Below are 20,829 nucleotides of genomic sequence, written 5' to 3' on the forward strand. Positions count from 1 at the left end.
ATTATATCCCCCCCATTTCAGAGACAAAATCCCGCCAGTGCCTTTTCTTGGCTTTATTTAACTCTTTTTTTAATTTTGCCCTTGCGGATTTATAAGCAATCTCCGTAGGCTCGTCATTTCTGGATAAGTCGTTCTGAAATCTTCCAGCTCTTTTTTTTCCTTTGGGCAACTCTCGTGGTCATTTTTAAAGACGTCAATTTTGGTATCCACCATGGCGCAAGGTTAGGTGGCCTCATTATTACCATATGTGGCGTGGAAGAATTTTTAGAATATGCAATAAAAATATTATTCAAGAGCAGGTTCACATTAGGTCGGACCGACACATTTATCTGGCCGTATAAATGTGTCGGACGTTCATTGGCGTTTGTATTTAAATATCACCGCTCACATTAGTGGGATCCGATAAAACTGTGAACGTGTGACGTGTGCACAGCTAGAGCCGACAACCGACCAACGACAAAAGTGTCGGTCCGACCTAATTTTATTTACTTATTGTATGGAAGAATCTTACTGTAAAAAATAGTGTATTGTCAACATTGAATAATTCCATAGCGGTTAGTCTTGGCCTCTTCAGTAGTGTATACGTTGAGAAACGGTGCATCTGAAAATAATGAATTTACTAAATATGTATATTAAAATATTGGAGAGGTAGGTACTAAATGAAAACTGATATAACGTCAGTGAAAAGTTTTGAAACCATTTTGAATTTCGATTATATTATTAATCGACGATGAGAATAAATTTATTTGTTTTTCTGGCAGTTAGGCCCAGGTACAAAATCAAATTTAAAAAAATATCCCAAAACTATAAATCCTTCATATTTTTACTCGAGTATAATAGTAATCTCTAATATAATAGTATGCCAACAAACGAGTTTTATATTGATATGATAAAAATTAGAAATAAATTGAAGAATAAGAAATATTAACTTCTTACGTTATCATTTAGTTAGGGTTTTATAAACAAATATCTAAATAAATTAAACTACGCATCGCACTATGAATTCTAATAACCAGAATTTTCAGATAGTATTATAATATAACAAGTGCCGTTCCATTGATCACATTAAAATTGTGATGAGAAAAATAAATATTATGTATGCAATCTGTTTATAAAATAAATAGTATGCCGACAGCGGCCGAGCGGGTTACGCGTCGGCTTATAATGTCGTGGGTCCCAGGTTCGAATCGTAAGTCTGTAAAATACACATATTATTATTTTTCAATGTGTGTTTGGAGTCAGAATATCGACCTAATAAGTTGAGCAAGTGGCTAATATCCATTTCTCGTCTCTCACAGTCATTGCTGACCAGTTAATTACCACAACTCGGCAGTGCTCAAGACACGCCTGGCGTGTAGCAATTAGCATGATAATTAAATGTTGTATTTAACTGGTCAGCAGTGAATGTATATGTATCTAATGGCCATAATTCAATTCATAATTCATTCAATTTTAATAATTCACTGTAAGTACCCTTAATTTGAACTAAAACACAATTTGAAAAACGTTAATGTAGTGTTTCACACTGCCTTTAATCTTAGCGGTAGGTAGGGGGCCCGCCAAACATCCTAGCCTGAAGGCCCGTTTCAGGATATGGGGGCCATGGTGTAGGTACACCGAGTGCAATAGACAAAAGACCGATAAATCAACGAGAAATTAGGCGGTGTTGTGTTGAGTTGGTTTGTGTATAAGTTAAATGCAATAATACTTTTTTTTGTCGATTTTCAATTAATATTAAAAAACTAAAAATCGACCATAATCATTCGGCGAAAAGAACGATTATACCCACTACAGGCAGTGGTGGTGTAAATCAAAAGAACATTTTTTTCAGTGGAATTCGGCATAAATATTGTAGCTCTCTAGAGTCTAGAGTCTAGACCAAGCGGGTAGCACAGCTGATATTATTTGAGTAATGTTTTAGCATACTAGGTGCACATTTCCAGCATGGTCGCTGTTAGTCACTTCCAATCCGCCAGTCGCTGATGACACGCTCAACGGTTACCGCCACTATGCCTCCAATTTAATAAAAACTAGGAGAAACTGTACAAATATACCGCCGTGTATTGTGAAAATCTGTAAAAATAATTATATGAAGAAGAAAAAGAGCGTTTGGAACTAATTTATATTCTCCTCCTTGTGCTCCCCCAATATTAAATCCTGAGTGCGCCACTGATAAGACTATTAATATTTGGGAAAACCTACTTAAATTTTCAGCCAATCTGATTTTTCCAGGTGAAACATCATATTATTTTTTCTTTTCCATTGCCAATTCTCAGTAGATAGTCGGAAAATTGTAGTGCGTCAAATGTATCTGATCTCTACGCTCGTATATTGATTTAATAAAAGCTTCAAGATTTGTATATATCTCCACAATTGCAGTGACTGGCAATGTTTTACGAAAATCACCATCAAGGGTAACAATTAGCCCGCTTATTTTCTCGAGTGCTTTGCAGCGATCGATCCCGAGCTTCAAACCCATGTTTGTTCATCATTGGTAAAATCGTTTTACATTATTTGAAGACCTTCGCCTTTCCGATTCCTGATAGCCGCAATGTAAATTTCTCAATATTGTACAATTAACAATAACTTTGTTTCAAAACCATTGACCGTCTACACGAAATAAATGTGATACGAGTAATTATTGTTAATAGGCAGTGACGTCCCTTGGGGAAAGGCAGATTAAGCGTCGCTTGGGGGCGGCAGTTACTAGAAGGGCGGCAAATCGAGGAGAATAATTTGGTATAATATATAGAAATAGCTAAAAGTATTTTGTTCATATGCTGTACAATAGCATAGTAAAAATGGTGTGAACATAATAAATCTGTGTATTGCTAAATGGTACAAACCAAATGTGTTTCAAAAGACTCTGATGATTTAGGCAAGTGTCTAACATAATTACTTTATTTATTCGCTTTTTATATCTAAATTTAATTTGGTATCTTTTAATGGTAGGTATATATTTTGTTAGTAATGTTTCCATACAACACATTTATTAGATATTGGAGTCCTGAAAGGGTGATAAAACATACTCTATAAAAAATGGGACGGCATTTTGGCGCTACCCCTTTACCTAGGGGCGGCTTTTTGTCTAGGGACGTCACTGTTAATAGGCATGTAAACATAAACAAAATGAGAGAAGTTTTATTATGATTGATATAATATATTATATGATTATCCTCGTGTCAAGTTCTATTTTACTAATATTTTTTTATTTTTCTCTTTCTATTAAAAACGTAATTTTATGCGGGTTGCACGCTACATGGCTATTGGCTACTAGAAAACGAGGCCACGATACGAAAAAGGTTGAGAATTAGTGACTAGATTGATTTGTCAGATACTCGGCTGTAAATTACTCTATTTGCAAATTTGATATTGAAATATGAAATCTTTAATTTCAGCATATCAAAACAATGCAATAGGACGTATATCATGCCCGCCACATCCTGAAGCGGGCCCCCAGGCTAGGATGTTTGGCGGGCCCCCCTACCTATCGCTAAGGGTAAGGGCAGTGTGACGCGCTACAGTAGCGTTTTCCATGGTGTACGCAGTAAACTTATGGTGTATGTTTAGCGATTTTTTGTATTTTTAATATGTGCATCCATTTGAACTATGGAGTTGTCGAGTATCGGCACACAGTTAAATATTGCATCGTGCAATCAAATATTTTAATTATTAATAATTATTGAACTGAAATAGCGCGGCAGGCGACTTTTTTTACTATCAGAGCAAATTTGTGGTCTGTGTTTATCTCACTTATCGGTCGACTCGTCACGCCAGGCCCTTCCTGAGCCAAGGCCCCTAGGCTAGAGCCCTGTCAGCTCCCCCCCCCCCTTGTGGGGGCCATGAAGTATATACTTACTCTTGAAAACTTTGTGTACCCGTCTAATAATAAATTTATCCTAGCGCTAGAATCATATTGATATCATCATCATTTTAAACTGCCATTGTTGTTATTATCTCTTACTGATCCGCTTTTCAATGGGTTAGGGTTAGACAATATAGTTACATACTATTACTATATTATAAATAAAAGATAAAGCGATACCTATGAACCTATGAACCTATGCATGGCTCATATTATGTGACTATAAAAAAATATTTAATGAACCTTATCGGCAATGCTCTTTCTCATTTGTGCCTCCATTCTCATTCCTTCTCGTTCGTTTGTTAAATGCATCATTATTTTATTTACTAGAATCGCCACTTCATTTGCCTAAAAAATAATTACATATTATATTAATTAATATAGGTGGCAAGACTGAGACTAGGATGATGAGACGATTCAGATAGTGTGGGGAGGGACGCCAGGGACCTGTTGCTGGTGAATTACTGGAGAAGTGCTCAGCGGAAGACCGAGTGTCGTGGAGACGGGGAATCAAGGTGATATGGGCTCGATTTTGACTGTATAGTTATCGATGAATAAGAAGAATATATGCTTAAAAATATAATAGTGTTATATGCACTTTAAAGCGAATGCAGCAACCGAAATCTACCATTTCTTTAACCCTTGGTTTTTAAAATAAAAGAATTTCTATTACCTATGTATTAATCAATTCTAAAATTTGTATCTAAGTATTATATTTCTTTCAACAAAATAATTATTGACTAAAGTGCTACATAGTTTAGTTTCTGTAATATAAGATTTAAAATCTCCTTTCACCTTACGACGTATGTACATATATTTAGAATCAAATCAAACAACTATGTTTAAATTTTATTCTTTGTATTTATTACATCTACGTTCAATGATCCACATAATAATTAATATTGAATGATTTATTCTACAATATTACACAGTACCTAGGCCATGGCCCCCGCAAGGGTGGGCTGTGGGGTCTAGCCTAGCGGCCCGGGATCAACGGGTTGGCGTGAGGGATCAACCAGATAACTGAGATAAACACTAATAGTCACAAATTTGCTCTAATAGTAAAAAAAAGCCATAACATATTGGTTTTAATAGTGTGTGTCGATACTAGACAACTCCATAATTCAAGTGAATGTAATTAAAAAATAGAAGAATCGCTAAAAATACATTGAATACCCTTAATTTTACCTCGAACGCCATTTTAAAAACGCTACGCGATAGCGATATATGGGAGGGCCCGCCAAAGATCCCGGTCTGGGGGCCCGGCTTAGGATGTGGGAGTCATGACCTAGGCGCATTATAGTTGTTGGTAAATAATCTTCTTACCTTATTCTGACAGTAGTTGCACTGCTGGATAGCCATCAGTAAGTTGCTAATGTTTAATACACATTGTATAATACAATAGTAAAGATATGTGCACAATCTTTCGTCAACTTTTTCTGTAGCTAATCTGGCAATAGTACCAAAAAAATAAAACAAATATACAACTATGTTCAAAAAAGATATTCCGATTAGTGATAAGATTTTTATAGAGGAAGATTTATTCAACTCGTCCATACAGTCGCATAATTTGTCATAGACTTTCCATATTATCATAACTCTTTCGCCAAGATTAATCCTTGAAACATCTTTATGTATTTGACTTTGAGTCGCTGTCAGATTATCTGATAATATTATCCGTACAACTCTGTTAAGCTCTTCGTTGAGATTTTGAAAGTTGTATCGATTCAGACCAACCATTGTAAGATAACTTATCATAACACAGATGCACAAATAACCAGGAGAAAATGTCACAACAAACACGCACATAGATGGTTTATTTTTCCACAACGAAACAAGCACAACACTCGTAATTTGATTCACCAGATTAAAGACCGTTAAACAAACAATCGCTATACTTAAATTGATTTTAAATCGGGTATAGTTCAATTTGGCGTTTAGAAGTTCCATAAAAGAGTCAATTTCTGTAAAAGTTTCCAACATTGTCACAATTCTTTGGCGCTTATAACAGATCTCGTAGAAAATTCCGTACATGTTAAAACAGACTATGTACACGTATGCTCTTTCCAATACTTTAAACAAAACTGAAGAATAGAAGTAGCCGACCATTGTTTCACCTGATAGCGTCACGTTTATTAGACAATATGTGAAAGCTGTTGCTACAGTGAATGCATAAAAACTTATTAGATAGTTTACAACAACAAATAATTTTCCATTTTTCATAACATAATCAAAAGGAGTTGTAGCGATTAATTTACCGAATATAATTAAAGGAAGAATTGCTTCCGCAGCACTATCAGCATGAAACATGTTTGTTAATCTATCCATTGTTATTTCAAAAAGTAATATCTTGTATCGAACATCGCTTTTCACTTTCCTAAAAAGAAAATATGTTGAAATGTGTCAACTAGGTAGCGTCCATTTACTGTCGGCTCAGTTTGTAAAATGATGCTATTAAACTTTAATTATGACCAGTAGGCCAGAGTTTTCCACCCAGTGGGTCGTGACTCGTGACTAGTGACCCAGTACAGATAAAATATACCTCTCGTTCCGCGAACAATAATTGGAAGTAGGTACCTACCTAAATATACTGGGTCACGGCTATGTTAAGTTTGGAAAACGCTGCTGTAGGCTATATAAAATAAACTATGTGGTTATATTACTACTCAGGCGATGAATAATCAGCGATATGACCACCAACATCAGCTCTAAAAATGATTTAAAGGGTTTTCATTACCGCAATTCTTATACCTAACGTGAGATGATTTTGCATGGCACGCGAATGTTTTATGCTGATGAGAAGAAAAATTAGATATGATGATTTTAAAATATTAATTTTTTACAAAAAGGTTTTACAAACAAATATATGTAGGTATTGGTAAAAATATTATTAAAAACCAAAGGAAGTACGCATAGCCCTGTCGTTATTTTTTAATATTATATCTATAAGTCATAGGTATAGATATAATATTTAAAAAATAACGACAGGGCTATGCGTATTTTCTTTAGTTTTTAATAATATTTTTACCTATAGTATCTACTTCAAAGAGATTGGACTCCTCCATCTACTTTCAAATCGATCAGCAAACGGAAACGACAAAATTGATGCATTGTATAAAAAATAGCAGGCAAATACTCTTCAATAATAAGCATTACGTTTAATTTATGCATCACACCTAATATTATCGCACGACCTTATCAGGCGGCGGAGGAAGCCGCGCCGCTAATCTGATTTTGATCGATTTACAATACTAGAGATCACTGTAGCGTCTGTAGCGTGAGAATGTCTCATCTGATCAGAGCAATTCTGGCATCAATTTGTGCGTAAAGAACCAAACTAAGTAATACAGTAATACTCAAAAACTCAATTATAATTTTAAAACTCAACTATTTTTTTTTCATTTTTTCCCCTATGAAAAACTGCGCGGCACGTCACAGTCAAAAAAAAATTGGGAAATTTTGGCACCCGTGCGTAAAAAGGTTCGCCAACCCTTATATAAAGAATGTTGTCTTAAAATGTCTAACCACAAATGAAAACTAAATAATATTTCATTTCCATGATTTTTTTTCTTTCGTTACTGCATTATTCAGGCATAAATAATTCATTCAAAATTCTAAAGGAATCCGTATTATCAGACGTTAAGTGATACAAAGTAATGGATTCATGATTATTGTTTTGAAAAACCGAAGCTTAGAAAACCCTCGGTAAAATTATAAAAATAAATCTTGGACCGAGCGGAACTCGAGCACATATCGATCACTACCGGGCGAGTGCAAGAGCCAAGTAATTATCATTCTTGCGAATAATTCCAAATATCTACGTAGCTGATGTTTTTTTCAATTCAATTTCAAATAAGCTCTATAATTTTCGATACGCCATAAGTACAAAAATATAAATTACCGTTTTCGCTCCTGTACGTAGCATATGGGTCTCCACGGAGTGGAGTAGAGTGGAGATTAAATTATAACTTTTTACGGGGAAGGGTTGTTAGCCCTTTGCTCAACGCATTGAGCACAAGATCACAACGCACAAAATCGAACCTGTATTCCCGGCTTCAGAGATGGCTGTTTACCAACTACGCATCCGTGGGCTTTTTTGTAATACGTACCTTCCATGAATATTTTTTCAATATTACAGTGACTACATAAATCTTTTTTTTAAACTTGTCCGCGCATTCGACTGCCCGGTCGGTACGTAGGTACATGTGCATAATAATAACTATGCGAGAGTAGGAACGTATCAGATAATAATTATTAATCTGCCCGCCGAAATGGGCGACAAGCCTTCGGCGACCTCAACCATAGGGCTTGCCGGCTTGCGCAGACAGAGAGCGGTCGGAGTTCTGCGTTCAACCGACCGTTGACCGCTAGCGTTCAGGGACAGCAGACAGGTAGCGGTCAACAATTTGCGTTCCATTTTTATACAAACGTTGTAGTGACACAGGCGCTGCATAATGCGAGACCGCTATATTCCGACTGCGAGTGGAAGTGAGAAAGCACCGCTGTTGCGTACTCACTCCCCCGTGTGGTTTCGCTCTATGTTGTTTGACTGCTCAAATTCCATTCAAATTTTTATTTACTTTCGCATTTCAATACAAAGCTTTGATGAATTATATAATTTGATTACATTTGACATTGACTTGTAAACTAAATATAATCTAGGTACTAAAATTACTGCTGTAATCAATGCATTTTATCAAACCGGATATTTAAAAACTTAATATCGATGATTTTAAACGAAGTGACATATAAACTTATTTGTTTGTGTACCTACTATCACTCCCCTCCATTTTGCGTGTGTGGATTTTTCTCAACTGTCACTTTTTGTTTTGTTTTCTTTTTTATCGTCTGTATTTGGGATGAAGGTGGATAATTGACACACTGGAATGGTTTCGGAAACGACGAGGTTTATTTGGTGTTAATGTATACTATATGGTTACATTTTTTTAATAATGTTATTCTACGGAGGGCAAAATGTACGCGTTCGCGATTTTACTGCTTGTCACGATCTGAGCGCCAAAAAAAAAAAACCGTTGGACTCGCGAGCTGTGCACAATGCGACGTTGCCATACGTGTTTTTTCTTTGGACAATGTTGCCGGTCAGATATTATTTATTAGTGGTATTATACATTATTTAATTATTTTCGCAATCAGCCGTTATTATTTGTTGGCTTTGATACCGATTCGGGCGTCTCCAGGTACACAAAGACACACCCAAATGGGGACCATACGGGGGTGTCACAAGCGCACCTCTCTGGAAAGGCCCGAATGGGGTCGGGCCAACTAAGGGCTGATTACGATAGCGTGTGTAACTGGACAGTGCGGTGGCTTGATAAGGGGTGGTTGCGTCTCTAGACGTTGAAGGATCGAAGCCCCACCGGTACGTCGGCGGCCGGAGAGACTCGGATGCAGCACTGTAGCATAGTGGTTCGCGGTTCCCAGGCCTACCGTAAAGCTGCTGAGAGAGGAGGGCGTCGCGCCCAGCCCTCTCAACACCCTCGGACCGTCGGCAACCGGAGAGTTTCGGATGCAGCACTACGCCGCTTTGTGGGCGTAGTGGTTCGCGGCTCCCCATGTCTACCGTACGGGCGGATGCTGAGAGAGGACGTCGCACCCAGCCTTCCCCACAGCGACCGTCCGAAAATCAGTCGATCCCTCGCGAAAATGCATACCGGCGCATTACTCGACCCCCTTTTTTTTTGCTCGCTTGCCCTGCCGCGGCTATCGAATTACACGCACTACACTGATATTATACTAATATAATATGCAGAAAACTTAATTTAATACTTAAAATGGCTTTAAAGTTCATAAAAATAATTTAAAAAATATATCAGGGCCCGAAATGGACCGGAACGCCATTCTGCCTCATACAACCGCTCCGGGTTGTAAAATTTTCCACTTCGAGCACTGAAATAACTTATTATACATCGCTTCCAAACACAAAACACTTAAAACTAACTAATCTATGATGCTAATGGCTGAGGATGCTGCTTGGCTGCTTTCCGCTGATGGAGGCTGCTTTGCTCAGCTGAAGAAGGCCGCTTTGTAGCTCTCTTCATCATGGTGCATCTGGGCCAGGGCTGATTGCAAGGCTCACAGACACGCTGCTGTTGACGAAGAGGGCTCAAGCGGCTGATGATGCAGGGCATTTGATGCCGTTTTCCCTCGTTGGAGCCAGGGTCTTGCCCGATACACTCGTCCGTGGGCCAAGTTCGCTGGCGGATGCAGTTGGTCGGGAGTACATCGGGAGCCATGACTTCGCAATCCGGGTGTTTCTGCTCTTTTCTTCACTGGCTTGGCTTTGGCAGCATCCTCTTTCTACTGCTTATTATTATACTTTGTTGAGCGCCACCAGAGGCAAGCCTCTGGATGTTTCTTCCTCGCCGTTTCCTATTCCGGTGTTTGGATCTCAGGGTGTGTGTCCGGGTGAAAGAAATTTCACCTGCTTCTTGATTCCAGACGATCAAAATCAAGAAGCGTAGTCCCACGTTGATTGGGGCCACTTATCACTCCCCTCCATTTTGCGTGTGTGGATTTTTCTCAACTGTCACTTTTTGTTTTGTTTTCTTTTTTATCGTCTGTATTTGGGATGAAGGTGGATAATTGACACACTGGAATGGTTTCGGAAACGACGAGGTTTATTTGGTGTTAATGTATACTATATGGTTACATTTTTTTAATAATGTTATTCTACGGAGGGCAAAATGTACGCGTTCGCGATTTTACTGCTTGTCACGATCTGAGCGCCAAAAAAAATAAAACCGTTGGACTCGCGAGCTGTGCACAATGCGACGTTGCCATACGTGTTTTTTCTTTGGACAATGTTGCCGGTCAGATATTATTTATTAGTGGTATTATACATTATTTAATTATTTTCGCAATCAGCCGTTATTATTTGTTGGCTTTGATACCGATTCGGGCGTCTCCAGGTACACAAAGACACACCCAAATGGGGACCATACGGGGGTGTCTCACTACCTGTATCTATAATATTTGATATTTCGATTCTAACCTTTTAATTTTACCCATAACCTCACATGTCAAATTTATTCTATTATTGAACTATGAAAACTATAAATCTCGCCAAATTATCAAGTATTTATGCACGTAAATCAATCAAGTGTTGATTTAAAAACAATATGTTAGTATTAAAAACGATTTATATAATTTGCGTCACTTAAATTAAGTATCAATCTTCTCTATATCGATTCATTTTTCTGATCCAGACATTGCAACGGTTGAGAGGTACGGGGTTCTTTGTAATTGCGGGAATAGAACTCTAGAACGCTAGCGTTCCAATTGACCGGCGCGGTCTGACCGCCGGCTCTGTGCCCATACAGTATGAAGTCCGTACAGTACAAAGAACGCCGAACTCCGAACGCGGAACGCAGACCGCTCCCTGTCTGCGCAAGCCCTAACGTTGAGCGACTGAAACTTGTCAAATTTCTTTTATGGTTTTAACTGTCAGTTCCTGGTGGAAATGAATTGTATTATGTAGTATTAGTTTTACTTATTTTAATATTAGTCTGGACCGGTTTCGTCTGCTTCAGAGGGACATTGTCAACTGGTAAATATTATACAACAATACAGATATTTATACCAGTCAATTTTAAAAGGTAGATACAAAGGAATTCTCTGTTCAAAAATAAATCAATTAAATTTAACTTGATTATCAGAAAAAATATTATAATCGTATTTAGGTAAGAAATTAATTTGCATAAAGTAAACTCTTCAAATATAAGAAAGCAATAGTTTTAGCAAATTCATTCAACGTATATATAAAATAGAATATTAAAAATATACCATAGACTTTATTTTTAACGCCATTTCTACATATGTGTTTTCTTGAACCAACGCAGTGCAGTGAAGCTTTCAATAAAAGCTTAAATTCGCCACCATGCTCCTTGCTCGCTATCAGAGGGACTTTCTTTCCCCACACAGCATCGATAAGTATACGTGGGTAAGTCGCAGCTTGACGATTTTCTATGTGGTGGGGTTTCGCCATTAATTATTAAATATACATACCTATCTACTTTCTCATATTATACATTATGTACCAAACTACTAAATAATAATATGATTATCTGAGTCGTTACACATCTAAAAAGCGTGCTTTAAAATATTAACAATTAATAATAATAATAATTACTTACCTATTTAATTAAAAATAACTTTAATTAGTAATAATAATAATAATATATCAGTTTTGAACAACGACATACAGCGAGCGTTTTTACTCACCATGGGGGTATTTGATTCGCTCCCCGATTCGACACCGCTTGTGCATCCGGTCTTAGTCCCATTATAACAGAGTACATGTCCGCTGTGGAGATTGACGATATCGTCTCCTTGTCGTCTTACCTCGCTGAGCCCGACAACATCCCAATGGATTTTTTCGAGTTCTTCTTCGAGCTCTAGAAGTTTGGCGTTGCTGGATAATGTTCTCGCGTTATTAGGTGGCAATGGTCATCGGTAGGCAGCCGTTACCGTCTTTCCGGGGATTCTTAGCACCCTCTGCCTTCCCTTGCTGATTGCTGCCGTGATCAGTGTTAGGTTGGCCTCCGGAAAATAAGGGCCGAGATTTTTGTTCTTGTTCCATGGGGGTATTTGGACATATTGGCATTGATTATAATGAATGTTTTTTTTTATAATTATAACTCTTATTTATATTTTATTACGAATGAATTTTATTTTTCGTTTATTATTATTTTGTTTGAAAATATAAATATATTTTGATTGTTATTAAAGTACTTATATGCATTTTTTGACGAGGGGTACACAGATGTCGAAGTTTGGGAAACACTGTTCTAGAGAGCTACAATATTTATGCCGAATTCCACCGAAAAAACACCACCACCCACTGTAGTGGGTGTAGTCGTTCTTTTCACCGAATGTTTATCGTAGATTTTTGGTTTTTTAATATTGAGGTTCCAAAATATTAATTGAAAACGGACAAAAAAAGTATTATTGCATTTAACTTATACACGAACCTACTCAACACAACACAGCCTAATATCTCGTTTATCGGTCTTTTGTCTATTGCACTCGGTGTACCTACACCATGGCCCTCAGCCCCACATCCTGAAACGGGCCCTCAGGCTAGGATATTTGGCGGGCCCCCTATCTACCGCTTTGATTAAAGGCAGTGTGAAACACTACATTAACGTTTTTCAAACTGTGTTTAACTGTGGCACCCCAGGAGGTGCAAATTTCTTAAACTTATAGTATATATAATGTAGGTACACTGTTTAGTAACTTAATAAATTTTAATTAAAGTTTTAAATCTTAATTAAACTATAAGTACACTGAATAAAACTTGATATCATACTTAATAATGTTCGTATTTATTGATAAAAATTTAATTGTAAGTAAGTTATCCATACAATTAAATCATGACAAACACTTAATATCCATCTCCTTGAAAAGTTTGGGGAAGTCAGGTTTGTATGTTGTTGTTTTTAATTTTAGGCACGATTCCAGGTTCTCATCAATAAGACAACTTCTCAATTTACTCTTGATAAGGTTCATGCTTGAAAAAGATTGTTCGCATGAATATGTAGAACCAGAAAGTGAAAGTAGGGCAAACGCTAGTTTTTTCAACTGATCATATGAATCAGGAATACTATTCGAGTTGTTAAAAATCATTTTGTCTTCCTTCTCCAGGTCTTTCAAAGCAGACTACTTGTGCTGTGAACCATGTTCATATTTGTTTTTCTCCAATATGTCCAATCAGCACAGAGACGTTCAAATTTAGAGCTCCATAATTCTTTATTTTTAAATCCAGCAATTGCATTTCAAAGTTGGCAATGTCAACATTAAGGGGGAAAAATTAATTCTGTTACCTCAGCATTAAGACTTTTTTTTTTAACAAAGACTGACGTCGCTTTGCTGTTTCTGAATTGCTGAAACCTGTTGAGAAAAGCTTCCCTCTTATTTAAAATTGCAAATGTCAATATCAGAATGATTTTCTTGTCGATGTTTCAGTAGGCTTAGTTAGCAGAGATATATATATAGATATTTTACGAAAAGAACTCTCTATCTATATGAGCGGGAATTTCTTAATTAATTAAACCACCATTTTCACTGCAAGACAGCTCAGCTCATATTCGATATAGATCCCCATAGTGCAGAGGCAGCCCAAAATTTATTGTTTTCAGTGTGGATGCACAAAAACTTACTTACCTATTAAATAAGAAGATCTAATCAGCGTTGTTTCTGCTTAGCAAACACCTCTACAAAGTAAAGTAAAAACACCTTTCGATTTCCACAGATTTCATTAGAATCGTACAAATTATCTTCAAAAATTGACTACACTGTGTAAATCAGTGCTTCTCAAACTTATTCATACCACGGGCCCCCAAAATCAGAAACAAAAACCAAGGCTCCCCACAAATTTTAGACTTTAGTGACTAACAGTACTTTATTTACCATTAATTATTATTATAATGTATATTGAAGTTATACTTCTTTAGGCGTATTTGAGAAAACGGATCAGAGTGTATATTTGGCGTGTGACAAAGTTGTGCGCGCAAATGTAACGCATAAATTTGGCATGGGATGGAAGTTTTGCCCGCCTATGCGACATAATTTATTTTGCGCGGCGACGTTCGGGTGTTCTAAATGCTGGAGGTTTGTAATTTTTAGCTGTGGCTTGGGCCAGTTGAGTAAAGATTGAATGTTGCAACTATTATTATGATTATTAATAATCCATTTTTCATTTTTATTTAAAAAAAATAATAGAACATTTCGAGCATTCAAGCAAAAAAGAACTTCAAATTTATTACAGCCAACAAAAAAAATTTATGAGAGATGTGATTGCATATTTTTACACAAAAAATCAATATCCGGTAGTCTGGTACAATGTTTGGAATGGTAATTCGCAGGGTTTTATCCAAAGTCTCAGTTGAAAGACAACCTGTGTTTATTTTTTATTACCAGTAATGCTGAAAATGCTGTTTTGCATAGGTATGTTATCGCAAAAGGAATTATGATCAACAATGCTGCTTTTACGATTAACGGAAATTCTTCGTTATATTCGACTCTGATATAGATGATCATATTTTAAAGATTTAGAAAAATTTGGTGTTCTTATGGTGGTGTTATTATTATATTGTACTTTTGGTGTTCATTTAAGTTTGGGCAAAAATATTTGTTGAAAAATCGTTGTGATTCAGCAATATGATGATCTAAGTATAACACTTTTAAATGAAGTCGAGAGTGATATTAATTCATAGGTGGTTAGAAACTCATTCAAGCATGAAAACATGTCTGCATCCTTGCATACTTTTTGACCACGAAGAAAGTTTTTTTTTGGAAAGCCTGAATTTGGTATTCAGAATTAAAATGTTGATATCTTTTCCCTGAAGAGAACAATTCAATTCACTTACTTTGTCAAAAAAAATCCGCCAAATATGAAGCAAAAGACATATATTTTTCGTCACTAAAGTGGGAAGAAAGATCTGATTTCTTGTCATGAAGAAAGAGACGAAGTTTATTACTAAGTTTTATAAATCTTTCCGCGAGAAAGCCATCGTACTTCGGTATGATACAGTAAAACTTTGAGCACCGAACCCATCTCTTTGCATTCAATTTTAAATAGTCATGAGTTTACAGCTCGATTTTTTACGAAATTAACAATTAACACAACTAGATTCAACACTTCAACTTAGTTAGCAACACATTTGTTGAAATACTAAATGTTATCTGTGTATTACGCAGTGAAAATTTAAATCATTTATAAATATTAGTAGATTATTTATCCATATTGGATAAAGTATTGTGATTGTGTGGAAATTCGACTGATTTGTATTTGTTATCGTCCAGTGATCACGTTTTTATGATTTTTTTTTCAAATACTGAGATATTTCGCGGCTTCCTGGCAGGAGCTCCTGGGCCCCCGAGGGCCCCCAGTTTGAGAAGTACTGGTGTAAATGATGACATTATTAATTGATTAAAACAATAAAGTTGCAAAATAGCTATAGCATCACCCATATTGTAAATAACTGACAAAATTTATCCAAAAAATCATATTTACGACCTTACATATTTAAAAGCTCTCTTTCAAGGAATTTATTGTTATTATAAAGTCTTCATTTAGGTACTGAACTAATTTAAAAATACATTAGATAGTGATGAAAAATATGTCAATGTAGTCTACTTCTATTTTGTAGGGTGATTTTTTCTTTCCAAGAGAAATTATGATGTGAAATTTATAAAACAAACAGGAGTATAAGCCATCCGTGACGTTTAAGAATAAAATTATAAATAATATAAAGGTTTACGAGATGTATACAGGAGAGAAAAAAGAATATTTACCCATTTTGGAAGGATTGAACTGAAATTCATCCACCCAACATTTATTATACCTGCATGTAAAAAATACAACAAAAAATCATAACATGCTTCTTAAAACTGAAAAACCTGTTCATTGAAAACAAAACAGTCAGTTTTTAAACTACTTAACAACTTGTTATTTATAGCTACAAAAATCTAATATAACATTAATGATAACCATTTCTTTTTGGCATTTTTGTTTTCTTTACTTAACAATTTCTTATTACCCTAATAAATATACCACTTTCATATAAGTTACATAAATAATATGCATCGATAGTACAATAATAGGAAATCATTTCTCAGAAACATACCACATTTATTAATAATAATTAATCAAATAAACCTACTTATAGCAAATGTTGAAAATATAAATAAATAATAAGGAAATTGAATGAAATTTTATTTAAAATAGTTATTTTATAAGATTGGATGAACTAGCTTTCATACAAATAAACAACAAAAATGTCTGTCTTCTCTGCAACTCCACTGTTGCGAGGAAATAAAAATTAAGCACTATTTTTGGTGAAATTGAGAGTATACGGAAAACATAGTGTTGTTAAAAATACTATTACGCATGAATTCATTAAAATATACTAATATATACGAAAGTGAGAGTTGAAGGATGTTTTCAACACGTATAACTGTGTTCATAATATTTTTAAATCAGTTAATTGTTCATTATTACGTCAGGGCGATTGAAAAAAAAATCCTACTTTAGGAATAAGAAAACACTTTAATAAATCGTGAAAACCTATAATACATTATACAGCGAGAAATGAAACAACGTTCCAAGCGACAAAATATTCATATGTTGATTTTGTTTTGCAGTTTCACTTCTAAAAATTGAAGATTGTTTTTACGCTACTGCTTCCTATAATGTTGTCCAAACGGCAGTCGCGACATTGTTCCAGCTCACACTTCATCAAATGAGTTGAAATCAAATTCGACTTGAATAATAATTTACACACAAACACTTTCGGACACAATTTAGGTGGACGACAATGGAAACGCACTGAAGAGATCCCAAATGACATTTAATCATTTTTAATTATTGTTACATTAGTTTTAATACCGATAGAAATATAAGAATTTATGCTCTCTAACCTTTGGTTCACCGACAAACAAGTATCTAAGGCCACTTTCTTTTACTTTATTACTAATCTTTGATCACTCATCAACGGCACTACATACTTACCGACAAATCAACAGCAGCATTTCAAAAAGTCTTTATCATTACACAATTTATAATGGAGGAAATAGTGAACAGCTCGGTTAACAAAAAATAAATATAAAAGATGATTCACATTTGCTATCAAAGCTGTCGACACATTTTTAAAATAAATAATTAAAGTTTACACATGATTTACTTTCAATGAATTTAATAAATTGAAATTTCTTTAAAAACCAATACACGCCAACGCCACCATATTGTTGGCATTGGCAATAAGTACATTTGAGGTGCTGGCGACTAAACGATTACAAGTGACACAAAATTAAAAAATGAGTTGGAAGCAGTTTTCACATCAGCATGTACCTATTTATGGGTTAAACAGGATTCAAACAAACATTTAACCACTTGTGTGAAAAGATATAACCATTTTATTACCAATATTGAAATATATATCTGTGTGACAATAAGTCTTATTTTTTTTAATGAGTTGATTACGCCAAATAAATTTAAATATATATTATATGCATGCGAGAAGTCAAACAGAAACCATGCAGTTCTCACAAAGGGATCCAAAAATCAATCTTCTTTTGGCTCTCCTGGAAAACAGTGATTTTAGACTAATTGCCTTTTTTCCTTCACACCCAGATGACATAATCCCATGGTCATGGTGTATAAAATGTTATTATTAATTTCATAGCATCTGTATATAGCCTTTTAAATGTTTCAGCTTGACTTGACAGAAAAAAAAACAATATACATGAACAAAATATCATTTGAGAATGATACCTCATTAATTAATATATTATGAATATTGACAACCGTTACCTAGAATTTCCAATTGCATATTTAACTTTTAAGTTGATTTACCAAATTTGCCACCAGTACACTCGTATTAGTTTAATCCTCAACACTTCATTTGATCGGAGTCAGTGTAGAAATTAACGATTTTGGAATCGTGTTATCAATGCTAACGATGAGAGTGGTGTATGTAATTGACGATCGGTTATTGATAATGTATGGTCCACGATAATTCATCATCTTAAAGTTGTTTCTCACACCCCCCCATCACACCTTTGAAATATAAATTTTATTAACAAATAATATTTGAACAACAGTTTGTAATCGAATTAAGAGTATTAATTTATAAACTAAAAAAAGTTATAAATATTCACATGGTTCAATATGGTAAAAAGAAACCTTAATATCTGCCATAAAATCAACGATAATGTATATATTATCGTCCCTGGAAACTTCAATTACTTGTAAGACACAAAAAAGATTTCTACGGGAGACACGACACATTTTCACAATTCCAAACCGTGATCTCGCCAAGTGGATGAATTCATTGTACTTACACTATTTTTTTTACAAATTTACATTATTTTTTTAGTGCAGTTTATTTTGTAGTATAAATAAGTTCAGTACACAGAGAGTAATTTTTCATTCACCACGATTATTATCGTTTTTTCCGGCAGAAATTTTAAAAGGTATGTATTTATAGATATTTGAGTTGCGACAATGCAAATTATTTTCGGAATTTTTGGAGCTAATTTCAAGCATTGAAATAATATTGTCACTCTTTTTCGATTTCAACTTCAAGAATCGTGAATAAAAATGAAAGTCAAATGAAGTTACGAGAGAAATTAAAAACGAGCATTTCCTATAAGGTAAGTCGGGGGAATATGCCAAATTTTTACTTTGACAGATTACTGATTGTAAAATAATATATTTATATTCAAAATAAAAACATAGTTTGTGTATTGGAAAAACACTTTATTATAATATTTAGCAGCAATACTATTAAAAAATTAACTGGAATATATATAAACTAAAAAAACTAAAAATGCCATCTTCCCCCACTTTGTCGGGGGAAGAGTCACAAACTAAAAAAAATCTAGACTTCGTACACAGGTCGCAAATGTCCGGATTGGACATGCTTGTTGCATATAGCCATTGTTGGCACCTTACACATGCAATCCAATCAACTGTAGGGCCTTCTTTATCAAAGTAATATCCCTTGCAAATGGCGCAATAGTTTTCTTCATCACTCAATTCACTAACATCAGAAAGGCTAATTACGCTACAATACTACAATATAGAATTTTTATATTATTTTTCAATGACAGAAGTACGTTTTAATGATAATGCAATAATGATTAAAGATGAGGCTTTGCAAAATACTAAAAACTGAGATGGTGGATGACCAAAAATATTCGAAATGGCATCTTCCCCCATTTGTAGGAGTAAGATGCCAAGGACAGAAATAAAATAACGCCGGTGTGCAAAATAACCTCAAATAGTAAAACGTGATACCAAACATAGTGTATTATTTAATGGAACTGAACTTAACCATGAATCAAATCAAATCTTTACGCTGAGAATATTTTGAGAAAATGTGTTAATAAAGTACCACCAAAAAAATGGGTACATCCCTCGTTTTATAAGCGTATTTTTTTAATTTAAAATTTAACAGGACCAACGCCTAGCATGTGTTCTCCGGTACTAATGACCGATCCTAAAAATGGTTACTGCACTGACATGTAGCAATGGACGAATAAATTAATTGAGCTTTGGCATCTTCCCCCATTAGGCATATTCCCCCGACTTACCTTACATAATAGTTTATTTATTATGGTGTACTAAGGTCAAAAATAAAGATAAAATTATCTAGTCAAAAAAGCAAAATAGGCAAAATCCAAATCAAATCTATATCATCTGTTCCTTGAGTAATCAACCGCTTCATTACATTATTTTACAAAAACAATCTGCAGAATGAATGGTCTCAATCTTTCGAAAATCAATTATGCATAATGCATATTATGCAATCGACTATTACATTCTGTAATATTTTACAAAAAACATTAGGTAGGTAAGATTTCCTAAGATTTCATTATGATCTTAAAATATCAATACTATTAATTTATCATAATTTACATTATACAATAATATTCATTAAAATCCAACCACAATTCAATTTCCTAAAAGGCAATACGCATCCGCGAGCTATCCAAAAGTAACGTGCGCATATTATACATAGATATTTTCTTTATCCGAATATTCCTACATATCTACATTATATCTTTAATATGATACAAATCTATAATGCACATAATATGTATCGGCTAAGGCAACCTTTTCTTCCGCTTCGCATATAATTATTTGGGTGTTTTCCATTTATGATACAATTTATTACTTATTCCAAAATATAACACAAAAGTGATGGGGCGACATATCGGAATGTGCCACGCCCCTGTAACAGTCACGCGTATGGATATTATACCAGACTGAAATTGTTTCTAATTTAAATTGCGACGATTTCTAAAGGATTTCATAATAATTTTAGAAGAAGATCGATGGAATGAAAATGTAGCATTGTCTTTCGTAGAGAAAGAACGTAAGCAAAAGATATAAATAAAAATGAGAGAAAAGGGAGGTACAAACAGTAATAAATATAATT

This window comes from Rhyacophila brunnea, unplaced genomic scaffold, assembly GCF_057557595.1.
Source record: "Rhyacophila brunnea isolate RB1 unplaced genomic scaffold, BYU_Rbru_1.0 scaffold_4, whole genome shotgun sequence".
Classification (NCBI taxonomy): domain Eukaryota; kingdom Metazoa; phylum Arthropoda; class Insecta; order Trichoptera; family Rhyacophilidae; genus Rhyacophila; species Rhyacophila brunnea.